A 12,617-nucleotide genomic window follows, 5' to 3' on the forward strand; every position below is an offset into this window, starting at 1 on the left:
GTGTTTCCTAGTGTATGATGAGCAGAGTGACTGCGATTAGACCTCACTAATTTCCATAATTTTACCAGGAAAACCACTTTGCAGAAGGGTCCAACGTATCTGTTGCCCTGTAGTGGATTCTGACATCCCTCGGAATGCTCACTGACTTCTGCATTTGGCTAACAGAGGTTTTGGTACCAGGAATTCCCAACAGCTTAAAAAAGTGAATCCATATCAGATATCAGTTTCTACTTTTCTCATGATCTGTTCTTTATTTCCGTCTGATTTCTTTAAAGACTAGCTAATTTCCTCCAGGCCTAGACCTATAATCCCAAATTAATGTGGACAGTTGCAGAGAGATATCTTTCTTTGCCTTATAGTTTGTATGTCCTTGAAGCGTATGGCTAAAAGCAAAGTCTCCTCTCCTTGCTTGTTCCTTCATCCCCAACAGGGGTGTGTACCTCTGCATGATCTCCTAGAGGAGTGGATTTATTTTGAGCACTGCGATATAAGGAGCCAGCTGCATGGTGTGGTGCGAAGACCACAAACTGGATCAGAAGACATGAGATCAGTGAACCTAGTACAGATCCTGTTCCTAGTAGATACTCAGTAAATGTGAGCTGATTCCCAATCAGATCATTATAGTTAACCATTGCAGTGGAGGGGAGACTTCTGTGGCCTCTACGAACACTGTGTCAGAAGAGTTCTTTGCCTGGGTGCCCCCCAGTTCAAACCTAGTAGATGCTAGGACCATCCAGAGCAAGTGAGAACTACCAACACTGAGGCCTCTACAGATCAAGGATCTTTCAGCTATGGATCCTTTAAATCTTAAACATGATTCCTTTAGGTCTCTGGGGACCTGAATAAGAAACGATCATATTCTACCCAGACATGAAAAAGTTAGGCCTTCCTCTAACTCAGAATTTGACAGGAGAAGTAAGGAAGTATCATAAAACAGTGGACAGAATCAGGACTTTGGGGTTAGATAGCCCTGAGTTTTTAGTTGTTGTTTTTGTTTGTTTTTTTTGGAGATGTAGTCTTGCCCTGTCGCCCAGGCTGTAATGCAGTGGTGTGACCTCCTGAATTGAAGGGACTCTCCTGCCTCAGCCTCCTGAGTAGCTGGGACTACAGGGACACCATGCCCAGCTAATTTTTTTGTGTGTTTTTAGTAGAGACGCAGTTTCACCATATTGGCCAGGCTGGTCTTGAACTCCTGACCTCAGGTAATCTGCCTGTCTCAGCCTCCCAAAGTGCTGGGATTACAGGCATGAGCCACTATGCCCGGCCAGCCCTGAGTTTGAACACCTACCCTTACCAGCATCTACTTAATCAAAGTCACTTAACACCTGGAGCCTCATTTGTAAACTGGGGATAATGAAAACTACCTGCAGGGTTGCTATGGCAACAAAATACTACAGATGTTAGGTTCCAGCACATAATAGACTCTCCATATGGAATATATTATTATTTAAAAGGACAGTAACACTTAGGGTCACTTGAGAAAATAGCTCTGTACTAAAAAGGAACCAATGACTGGGAGATGCCAGAAAGAAGACTCTAAAATCATAAATCTCAAAACAACAACCCTAAGACTGTACTTGTGAGCCATTTCAACTATGTAGTTTATAGGAGAAATCCCTTTACACTACAGCAAGTTAAGCTTCAACTTAAATCAATGGCTGGGCTTGATTCATTGGTAGTGGTTGTCTGAAGTGCTGGTTAAGAAATACTCTGCTGCTGAGTCAGCTCAGTGGGGACGCGTGCCGTGGCTGACTGATCAGCGATGCCTGCTCTGGGCACAGGATTGGGAAGCAGAAGTAAGCATACCACATAGTTACCCTGTGTTCCTCACCCACCAGCAGATGAGACTGCTCTTAATACAGGGAAGAATTTGCAAGTCTAGAACAGCACTCAAGCTTTGGGTAGCTTAGGGGAAATAAATGAAAGGTAGTGATGCACCAAAGACTGATGCAAATAGGAAGGTTTGGAAGATCATGGGAAATCTTGATAGTATGTAGGCAAAGTTCAGTGATTTCCTAACTCTACCCGGGGCAGCCCCACAAGGGTAGTCAAAAGGGCCTGAGCAATTGCCTCTGAGAGCCAAGAGAAAATTCTGAATATTGGGAAACCCTAAGTCAGTCCACAGAGCGTGAGTTAAAGTGCAGGAGGAGATGGGAAGAGCAACAGAGTATAAGGTAAAATTAAAGCAAATGCCCAACCTTGTCTTTGGAAACATTCAATTAAGAAGCAGTAGCTTGGGCTGGGAGCAGTGGCTCACGCCTATAATCCCAGCACGTTAGGCCAAGACTGGTGGATCACCTGAGGCCAAGAGTTCGAAACCGGCCTGGCCAACCTGGTGAAACCCCGTCTCTACTAAAAAATAAAAAAATTAGCTGGTGTGGTGGCACATGCTTGTAATCCCAACAACGTGGGAGGCTAAGGCAGGAGAATGGCTTGAACCTGGAAGGCAGAGGTTGCAGTGAGCCGAGATCATACCTGGGCAACAAGAATGAAACTCCATCTCAAAAAAAAAAAAAAGCACTAGCTTGGAAACAACCAAAATGGTCGCGAGCAAGAAAGCTTTAAATGCCCCACAAAGTAATGCTCCTTCCAAAAATCTAATGGCCTTCCTGTAATTGCTGAATGACGTCTCAATACATCTGTTTTGAGAGCTCTAATCTTGAGCAGAATTGAGTAAGAAAAAGTACAGCCTGTTTCTTTCTTAATGACAGAGTAGAAAAGATGACCTTTATAGAGGTCATGGAGATTATAAATAACAAATTCCTATTCCTAGCCCTGCGTGCCCCCTGCCCCAACTCAACAAGGAATAGCAGCATTTGAAGCAGACCTTCTGAGTTAGGAAAAATAATCCTGAAGAACTTGAAGAGTCAGGAGAAAAGTAAAGATCAAGAGCCTTAACTTTAAGAAAGAACAAGTTTTGGAACAGGCTCTTCTTCTCCTACCAAGACTGTCATTAAGCAGGTTTCTCTTGACGTGAGGACAGCTGCTCATGTGGCCACTTTGTTGCTTGTACCCCGAGGGTGAGCTGCATGGAGGGGCGTGGTACATCTCTCCCCCAATCTTTCTTCTTTTTTTTTTTTTTTGTAAATCTTTTAATTTTGGTACCATTCCTACTGAAGTAGTTCTGAAACAGCCAATATTCTTTTGTCTTTTCTTCCTACATTTTCCAGTGGCACAGCAGACTGGGAAGTATCTGTGACATTTTCAAACTTTTTGGCAAACATTAATATATCAATTCTGGCAAATGCAGAGAGGCATTAAAAGAAATTAGGAATTGCCCATAAACTTACCATCAGAGATAACCACTGTTTACATTCACTGGCTTAGTATATATAATTGACTAATGGGTACCCGGGTCATCCTTCTCCATACGTGCTATGGGATGTTGGTATGTTAGGAAGGGGTTCTTAGTGTCTCCTGGCCACTTTCTCACCAGGAGCAGTACTGGCAGGGTTCAGGATGGGGGAGGCAGAAGAAGCGGACAAAAACAGTGATCACTACAATGCTGAAAAGTTGGGGGGCGGAATGGAAAGTATTTGTGAGCATGATGTAAATTTAACGCATTATGCTTATAGATGTGGCAACACAAATGGTTGAACGGAGGAATAATTTGGTGACAATTAGTCTTCTCTGATGTGTTCTGGCAGGTGAAGAAGTATTTCACAGTTTGAGAAACATCTTTCAAGGCCTAATTTCTTCACTCCTCAAGACCTTTGTTTACACCAGATCAATTGTGCAAAGTTCCCTGCAACCTAGAAATGAAGTAATTGTTTCAAATCCGTTTATGGGACACAGAAGACACAATGAGATTTTGCTGATAGTGCCTTTAAATCTCAACCTTGGGTCCCACCCCTCTACCAGGCCACGTTTCTCTAGTTAGGCAGTAACTGCCCGATTTACCTGGATTGGTAGAGGTGATGGGGGAATACAGAGGGAGAAAGACTCATTAGATGCTGTTCTAAGATTAGCTCTAGTTCCTGATCATTGGAACAGTCTTTGGAATTCTCTGCTCAGTCCTAGGAAGATGTCGTCAAGGGGATAATTGCCAGAATGGTGCAAACACTGCGGGAGAAACAGTAGATACACTCACCAAAAAGATAAGGAGGTGTTTTCTAGAAAGATGGCCCCTTTGCAATTAGTGACTATTCAAAATTAAAACTATCTCCTTTCAGTTACCCAGGTAACTGCTATTCATAAATGCCTGAGTTGTGGTTGCATCTACCTGTGTGCAGAAAAACTGACCACAAGACTTTCAGGACTCAGAGGACTGAATTGAGGGGTCGCTGCCTCTCAATGAGGAGTCAGAGGAGCAGGGTGTCTTCCTCAGGACTCACCAGGAACAATAGGACCCATGTGATGAGATTGGGCCCACCTGGATCACCTGGGCTAGCCTTCCCATCTGAAGGTCCTCAACGTAATCACATCTATAAAGTCCTTTCTGCCACGTAAGGTTTTGTCACAGGTTCCAGGGGTTGGGATGTGGACATCTTTGAGGGACCATCATTCTGCCTACCATAGCCATGACTTCCTGGGCTATAGCAACACTGCTCACACTCTATGCCTCCACTTCTAGGGATCTGGACACAGGTCATGAGCTCAGAGTTTTTAGAAGATGGTGTCACTAGAATAGGTATTAATATTAGCCTTAGCACAATACCAGCAGTTTGGCTGATATCTAGTTTTCCTTCAGGCGCCTGTAGACATTTGCATTTTGGCACTTCCATCAGCTCCCAATCCCTTTCCTCTGGCTGGCTCAGAAATACATAGCACTGTGCTTGACCCTCTGGTAGGGAGGGCTAAAGAAAGGTCCACCCCCATTTTATCCCTTCCCCTCACTTTTCACCACAGATAACAACCCAGGTGGATGCAGTGGTGTGTCTTGCTGTTGGCAAACACCATGGGGAGTGAGTTGTGCCAATTCTCTTGCCACATCCATGCTATGTCTCTCCTAACTCCTCTGCAACTCCCTCCAATTCTCTCCTCATCACAAGACACCTGGGACTGCAGACTGGCTTATGAAAAATGTGGATAATAATGTGCAAACAGATGGGTGGTGGCTTATGCCTATAATCCCAGCACTCTGGGAGGTCGAGGTGGGCGGATCACTGGAGCCTAGGAGTTCGAAACCAGCCTGGGCAACATAGCGAAACACTGTACAAAAAATGCAAAAATTAGCTGGCCGCGGTGATGCCCACCTGTAGTCCCAGCTACTCAGGAGGTCAAGGTGAGAGGATCACTTGAGCCCAGGGGGTTGAAGCGGCAGTGAGTAGTGATCACACCATTACACTCCAGCCTTTGAGTGAAAGAGCAAGATTCTGTCTCAAAAATAAAATAATGTGCAAACACACAGCATTTTCTATGTGCTAAATGCATTATTCACGTTAACTCATTGAATCCTTGCAGCATCCCTGTAAAGTGGCTGTTATCACCTTTTCTTAAAAGTGAGGAAACTAAGGCACAGAGATATTTAGTAACTTTCCCAATGAGTGGTTATGATGGGATTCACATCTAGATGTGCTGGCTCCAGAGCCTACACTCTGTCCCCAATGCTAGCGTGCCTCTAGACAAATACAGATCCAGTGATAATATTCAGACCATCGCTGGGAGGTGAAGTGCTTTCTCCTACCTTCCTAGATGTATTTACAGTTTTAAAGAGCACAGAGAGTGATGCTTTGTGTCATGCAGAGGAGTACACCCTGCCCAAGGGAGATGGATTCAGACTGGGAGTGAAGGTTTGTTTTGGTTCTGCCATTTTGCTGGCTGAATGGTCGTAGACAAATAATAGATCATCTCTGAGTCTCAATTTCTTTATCTGCAGGACGAAGATGACAGTCACAATACCACGCTCACAAGGTTCTGGTGGGGAATGACATTCCTGATCTCATTGGATAAAAGTGTTAAAGTGTTATTCACTACCTAGAGCTAAGGTCATTTGTTTTCTTTTTGTTGAGACAGGGTCTCACTCTGTCACCTAGTCTGGAGTGCAGTGGTGCGATCATATCTCACTGCAGCCTTGATCTAGCTGAGGTAGTATTCTTATTAGAGCATGGGCTTCAAGCTTGTTGAGCATGAATCTGAGACAGAACTTGTTGGCCCTCAAAGCACAGCACTGGAGAGCCCCTGTTCCTTCTGCATATAAGGCCACCTCTGTATTTTCATTCACTGCCACTGCCTGGGTCAGGACCTCACCACCTCTGGCTTGAACCTATAAAACAGTTTCCTATCAGATATTCTGCCTCTACTCTCGCCATTGCCCAATCAAAACGCTGACCTCAGGTTAGTCTAACTGAGGCACAACCTTCCTCTGTTATCCGCAAGTTGTGACCTTCCAAACTTTCTACAGCCTGCTCTCTCTGGCAAGGGTGATGTACTTAAACAACTATGAAGGTCCAGAGGGCACCACAAGTGAGTGAGGTGGACCAGATATGCAGACAGTGGCAAGCCAGACCCTGTGTCTCTCATCTGAAAGGGAAGCAGCTACTCAGCTTTTGTTCAAAGATTCTCTATAAGGCCCGGCCTTCCCATTTTTAAAGAGAAGCTGGAAATCTGTGTTGTATGAGAAACGTTGTATGTTTAAGCAAACTCAAATTAAAAAAACAAAACAAAACAAAACACCATACAGATCAAACAAAAGCCATCTGCAGGATGAGTGGAATCGGCCAATGTTTGACCCTTTGTATGCAGGTTAAAGCCCAAATCATAAACTTTGCATTCTAGGTCTGTACGGGTTTGACACTGACTTACCTTTCCAGCTCACCTCCTGCTCCTCCTTCAGGTCTGCTGCTAGCCAAGAGTGGTTCTGGTTCCCAGGACACCCACGGCCCCTCCCTACCCCTGCCCCTTTGCTCTGCTGGCATCTGGAATGCTCTTTCTCTCACCTTCCCCACCCTCCAGCTCCTCCTGGAAGTACTACTATTCTTCCTGGAGGCTTTTCACAGTTTAACTCCAGCCAATGAATGATTAAATAATTACACACAATCTACTCCCCCTGGGCCTCCAGGGCACTCTCAGAGAGCTCTGTTTCACCTGTGTTTACTTTCTACCACATCCTGGCCTGTGCCACACCTCAGAAGGCTTCAGAGAAAAATTGTGACTAATTGGCTTGTGTCACTTCTCTCCTACTAAATCATAAGCAACTTGTCTGCAGAACACCCCCCACTGCCAGCTCCTCGCTCCAGCTCCTCCCACCACCACCAAGATCCAGGACAGTGTCTCATAGGTCCCAGAAGACTGTCAAGGCTTCTTGAAAGCTTTGGCTCTAAGGGATTAAACTGGAAGACTGCAGCTGATTAACTCACTAGGTTTAAATTAAGTTCTTGGGCTTGCTGCAAGCAGAGCAAAACTCTCCCATCTCTCTGCAGCCCCTTCTCAGCCCCTCTGCTCTCTTCGTGGGCATGGCCAGCATCTCTTAGCTGCATCCTGGGTCACTCAAGGTCTCAGGTTAGGAGAGCTGGATGCACAAATCACACCCTCCTCCTCCTGGGAAAGTGGATCCAGGTGCTGGTAGAGGGATGCCAGCATCACCTGGAAGCAGAAAGTTATGCCCTGAGGGAGCTATCCCTTGTTTGACTAATCCAAATTAATACCACTATTATCGTCTCACAGTGTTAGGGCCATGAGAGGCCATATAGCCATTTAGACTGAAGGAGGAAACTGAAACCCAGAGAAGCATGATTTGCCCGAGGTCAAGATAAGGGTGAACTCTAGATAGGATCCAGGACATCTAACTCCAACTCTGGAGACTTTTTTCCACTAAACGAAAGTTTTGCTGCTATCATTTGAAGTGTTCTGATAAAAACACAAGTGAGATATCTCAAGACTACATTTTTCAGACACTCCATCTCACAGCTGTGCAAAAATGGGCTGCCGATTTTTTTTGCCCTTTCTGCTTCTGTGAATGTGGCATTTGGAGCGTGGCATTTGGAGCGTGACATTTGCTGCTCCAGCCACTTCTGATCTCAGTGTAATTTCCTTAGCTTAGGAAGATGCGTGGTATGTGTCTGTGTGCTTGTCTCTACTTTTCAAACTCCCCGGAGAACGTGTCACAGAAGTAGACAAAATGAGAAAATAATCACTGGTAGTTTGCTGCAATGTCTCTTGGTCTGTTCTCTTTCTCAACCTTCCTACGTTTGTAGTTGGGACAGACTTCTGCAACAAAGGACAGATTAACAAGAGAACAGTCCAGCTTATCAACACGTACAGGGCACATCACGTGGGAGAAACCTCAGTGAAGAGTTAACTCAAGGCAGTGTTTACAAGTCTGGCATATATATCATGTCTAATAAAGAACAGTAAATTTCAGAAAAGTGACAAGGCAAAGGAAAGTAGTCCTGGGCTTCCAAAGATGGGAAGCTATGGGAAGGTAAATATATGGGCAAACACTAGTGGAGTAAAGTCTGCTCACAGGTCTCTCTGGCACCATCTCTGAGCTGATCAAGGTTGTCTCCAGTAACGAAGAATGTACATCTTATCTTTAGGTAAGAAAAGAGACAGGGAGGATAAAAAGACCTTTTGTCTCTGTAAATCTTTGTCCCGCTTTTAGGCAAGCAAAGGGAAGACACAGAGCTCCCCAGCATCTTAATTATCTTCGGGTCAACAATCCCCATAATTTGAGGAGGTATATTCTGGTCTCCCACAGTTGCCATATTTCCCTGGGAATATTCAAATGAGGAATAGCTGCCATGAAAGTCAAGAAAAGATGTTTTGGGAGCCTCTCTAAACCTATTCTGGGTCAGAGGCTGCCTGGTTTAAGAAAAAAGGGAGAGAGAAAAAAAAGAAAAGATAGTTTACACTTACACTACTTTTTCAAAATAAGAGATTATTGTTTGTTCTTGTGCCATCATGGGAATATCTGCTGAAGAGTAAGTCAACGGAGGAAGGCAGCTGTTGAAGTACGAAGACAAGATCATTACCTTCATTTTACAGATAAGGAAACTGAGACTCAGGGCAACTCAAACTAAGCACGTACTATGTGCCAGGTTCTGTTTTAAGGACTGTGTATTTATTCACCCAGTTAAGACTTACAGTAACACCATGAGGCTAGTGCTGGTATCATCACTCCCATTGTACAAGTGATAAACTATGGCTCAGAAAGAACTAACATTCCCAGAAGCATTTAGTTCATAGCTTGACAAAGCCAGGATTTGGACCCAGGTAGTTGTACTCAAAGTGATGTTCAAAATCATTCATCTGTTAATTTTTAGTCAAATAAATGGGCCAGGCACTGTGGTAGGTTCTGCAGATACAAAGGTGAGTGAAATAGACAAAGTTCCTGCCTTCAAAGTGCCTCCAGCCTAGCAGGAAAGAGACTGTCAATAAATTACATAAAATTGAGAGGGATCAGAGTGTATCACCTTCGTAGAAGGATTGTTTTGAGCTGAAGGCAACTGGGGAAGAGCAGACTGCAGAAAGGCTCTCTACTTTCCCCTATTTGCTTAAAAGCAGGGCATGTATTTTTCTTTGTGAAGGTGTCCCCCTTCCCTCTCTCATACCAGGAAAGGCAGAATAAGTCTTTGTTACCAGAGATAACTCTAGATTCTTTTCACCCCAAACATGACACCAAAAGGAATCTACAACACAAACCCTACTAAAATAACACTTACCTTCCATTAGCTTCCCCATATATTTACCCTCTCCTGCCTCTAGAAGCTCAACTGCCTCTTCATTTGTCTTGTTAGTTCTCCAGAAATTGATCGCAGGAATTTGTTAAAATGGTGTATATACCTCCAAGTCTGATCATGTCTTTGGGATTTTCATTTCGTTTCTCTGAGGTACCTTATGTGCACGTGAAATACGCTTTTTTTCTCCCGTAATTATGGCTTTTGTCAATTGAATTTCCAGGGCCACACCTGCAGAATTGAAAAGGATAGAGAAAAAAGCTTTATCCCCTCCCCTACAAAATCCCCTGGCACTTAAACTTTTGCCCTTTCTACTTCATGATGTTGATACCACACTCCTGAGTCAGCAGTGAATGACATTTACCAGATTGTTCCATTCTTAATCCTCATGTGCTCCTTTTACCCAAACCTGACCTTCTCACCACTCTGTCTGCCTTCCTAAATGGGCTTTATTTTGTGAGGTGAGGCTTGAGATCTCAGTTTTCATGGCCAGCATTTTGTAGGTTTCTTGGCAGCATCTTTCAGCGTCAGTAGCCCAAAGCAAGCTGCAGCCCATATCTCATCAATATTGTGATGGTGTGGCCCAGCCAAGGGAAACCAGAAGCCAGAGAGAGAGACAGGTTCAAATTGTGTTTTGTTTACAACTTCTTCATGACACAAACAATGCCAAGCTTTGATGGTTTCTAAGAAATGGCAAGCATTTCTATGAAAGCTATCATTTAAAGTCAGCTTTTGACCTCTGCTCATGCAAAGCATGTTTCCACATCTAGGCCCAGAATTCTTTACCTCAGCCCAGTGTGCCATGTCTCCATCCTAAGCCCTGGCGCCTTCTGCTACTACAGAAGCAATAAAATCCAGCCAGAGATACCACAACACTAGTAGGTTAAACAGGCTGAGGGAGATGGAGTGACAACTGATATGCAAATGTATGTATTTATTGGAACCTTGGGGACACCACGGAATGTAAAGAATTCTTATTTCCAAGTATTACAGAGGGGGCTTTGCTGGGCCCTAATGGTGGGACCTAGGTAAGTGTCACTGGATGTTGGGAGCACCCACCTGGCCACAGTGTCTGAGTCCCTAAGCACTGTGTGACAGGTGTAACCCAGGTATGCCTCAGGCTTACCTGCTTGAATGTCAGTTACAGTTGGTCACTTGGTAGTTACCCTGAAGTCTACGCCACCTGCTATGTAGCAGTCCATCTTTCTTCTGCTTCTTGAGCCAGGGAGCCCTGCAGGTGGTCAGAGTGGAATAAAATCCTTCCATGGCTAGGATAAAGGTGTGTACAGGTATGAATGAGGGACTTGAGAAGGGTGGGGGAGGCTTACAGGAAGTGAGGCTATAAGGAGGAAGAGTGGGGATTCTAGGAAAACTCCATGACTGCTAAGGAGTGTGGCAGAAAGGCCAGTTTCAGCACCGAGACCCAGATCCTCAAAGAAACTCTGAAGGCAGCATACCCCAGACACCACTGCCACCACTGACTTGGGCCTTCCAGCCCAAGCATCTCTGCAGTGGGACTTCCCTGGGAAAAGTTATGTGTGAAAAGGAGAGGGTCTGCCCCTATTCTAGGAGAGATTGCTGAGTACTGGTGACTAGGAGCAGGTGGTGAGGTAGCCAAGTGCTGATGCTTTATACCCTAATGGTGTCAGAGCAATTGTTGGACGTATGCACTTCTCCTTTACCCTGAGCAATTCCTCCTCGTTCCAAAGGTTTTGGACATCACTGAGCTTTGAGGGAGCGTCAGCTTTGAACACAACTACCTGGGTCCAAATCCTGGCTTTGTCAAACTGTGAACTAAATGCTCCTGGGAATATTAGTTCTTTCTGAGCCACAGTTTATCACTTATACAATGGGAGTGATGATACTTGCACTAGCCTCACAGTGTTCCTGTAAATCTTAACTGGGTAAATGAATATACAGTCCTTAAAACAGAACCTGGCATGTGGTAGATGCTTAGTAAATGTGAACCACTAGTTAGAAAATAAGCAGGGCCAACGTGATGCAGTGCGTTTTGAGGAGTACCTATAAAGCACCCCTCGGTGCTAGCATGTCTCAGCATCCTGCTAAGGTAGACTTTTCATCCAAGTCCCTCCAGGCCCAAATTGTTGACCCACGAGGGCCCCTACTAGCATGCAGTCATTAAATCTTGCAAGGGTAACTCGTTATGACCTTTGGCAGAAAACTGAACAAAGAGGATAGTTTTCACAGAAGTGGAGGGTAGTTCTCACACAACCCTGTGGGGAAGGTTCCTGGGTCCTAAGGAAAGGACACACCCAGACTGGCTCCAAGGAAGCACAGATGGGGACTGTGCTTGTGAAAAGAATTTTTTATTTTTATTTTTTGAGACAGAGTCTTGCTCTGTCACCCAGGGTGGGGTGCAGTGGCGTGACCTTGGCTCACTGAAACCTCTCCCCCCTGGGCTTAAGTGATTCTTCTGCCTCAGCCTCCCCAGTAGCTGGGACTGCAGGCGCATGCCACCATGCCTGGCTACTTTTTTTTTTTTTTTTTTTTTTTTAGTAGAGATGAGGTTTTGCCATGTTGGCCAGGCTGGTTTTGAGTTCCTGGCCTCGAGTGATCTTCCTTCCTCAGTCTCCCAAAGTGGTGGGATTACAGGTGTGAGCCACCGTGACCGGCCGTGAAAAAATTGTGAAAGAAGATAGGAGACCGGTGGTTGTACCAATGAATCCCCTCACCATCAATGTATATCAGAGTACCTGGCCACCAGGCTGTATGGTCAAAATCTTGGATTGTTGCTAATCTGGGAGGTGAAAAAAGAATCTTAATGCAGCTTTCCTTTGCATTTCTGTGATTATAAGCTTGACTATCCTGAAAAGAGTTCAAAAAGGATACTGAAATAGGATATCAAAAATAAACTTGTGTGAATCACAAATCTATTCCAGGCTAGCCCTTTATAGATAGATAGATAGATAGATAGATAGATAGATAGATAGATAGATAGATAGATAAAAAATATATATAGCCCTTTATATATATATTAAA

The sequence above is a fragment of the Rhinopithecus bieti genome, unplaced genomic scaffold (assembly GCF_001698545.2).
Source record: "Rhinopithecus bieti isolate Rb0 unplaced genomic scaffold, ASM169854v2 scaffold_48474, whole genome shotgun sequence".
Classification (NCBI taxonomy): Eukaryota; Metazoa; Chordata; class Mammalia; order Primates; family Cercopithecidae; genus Rhinopithecus; species Rhinopithecus bieti.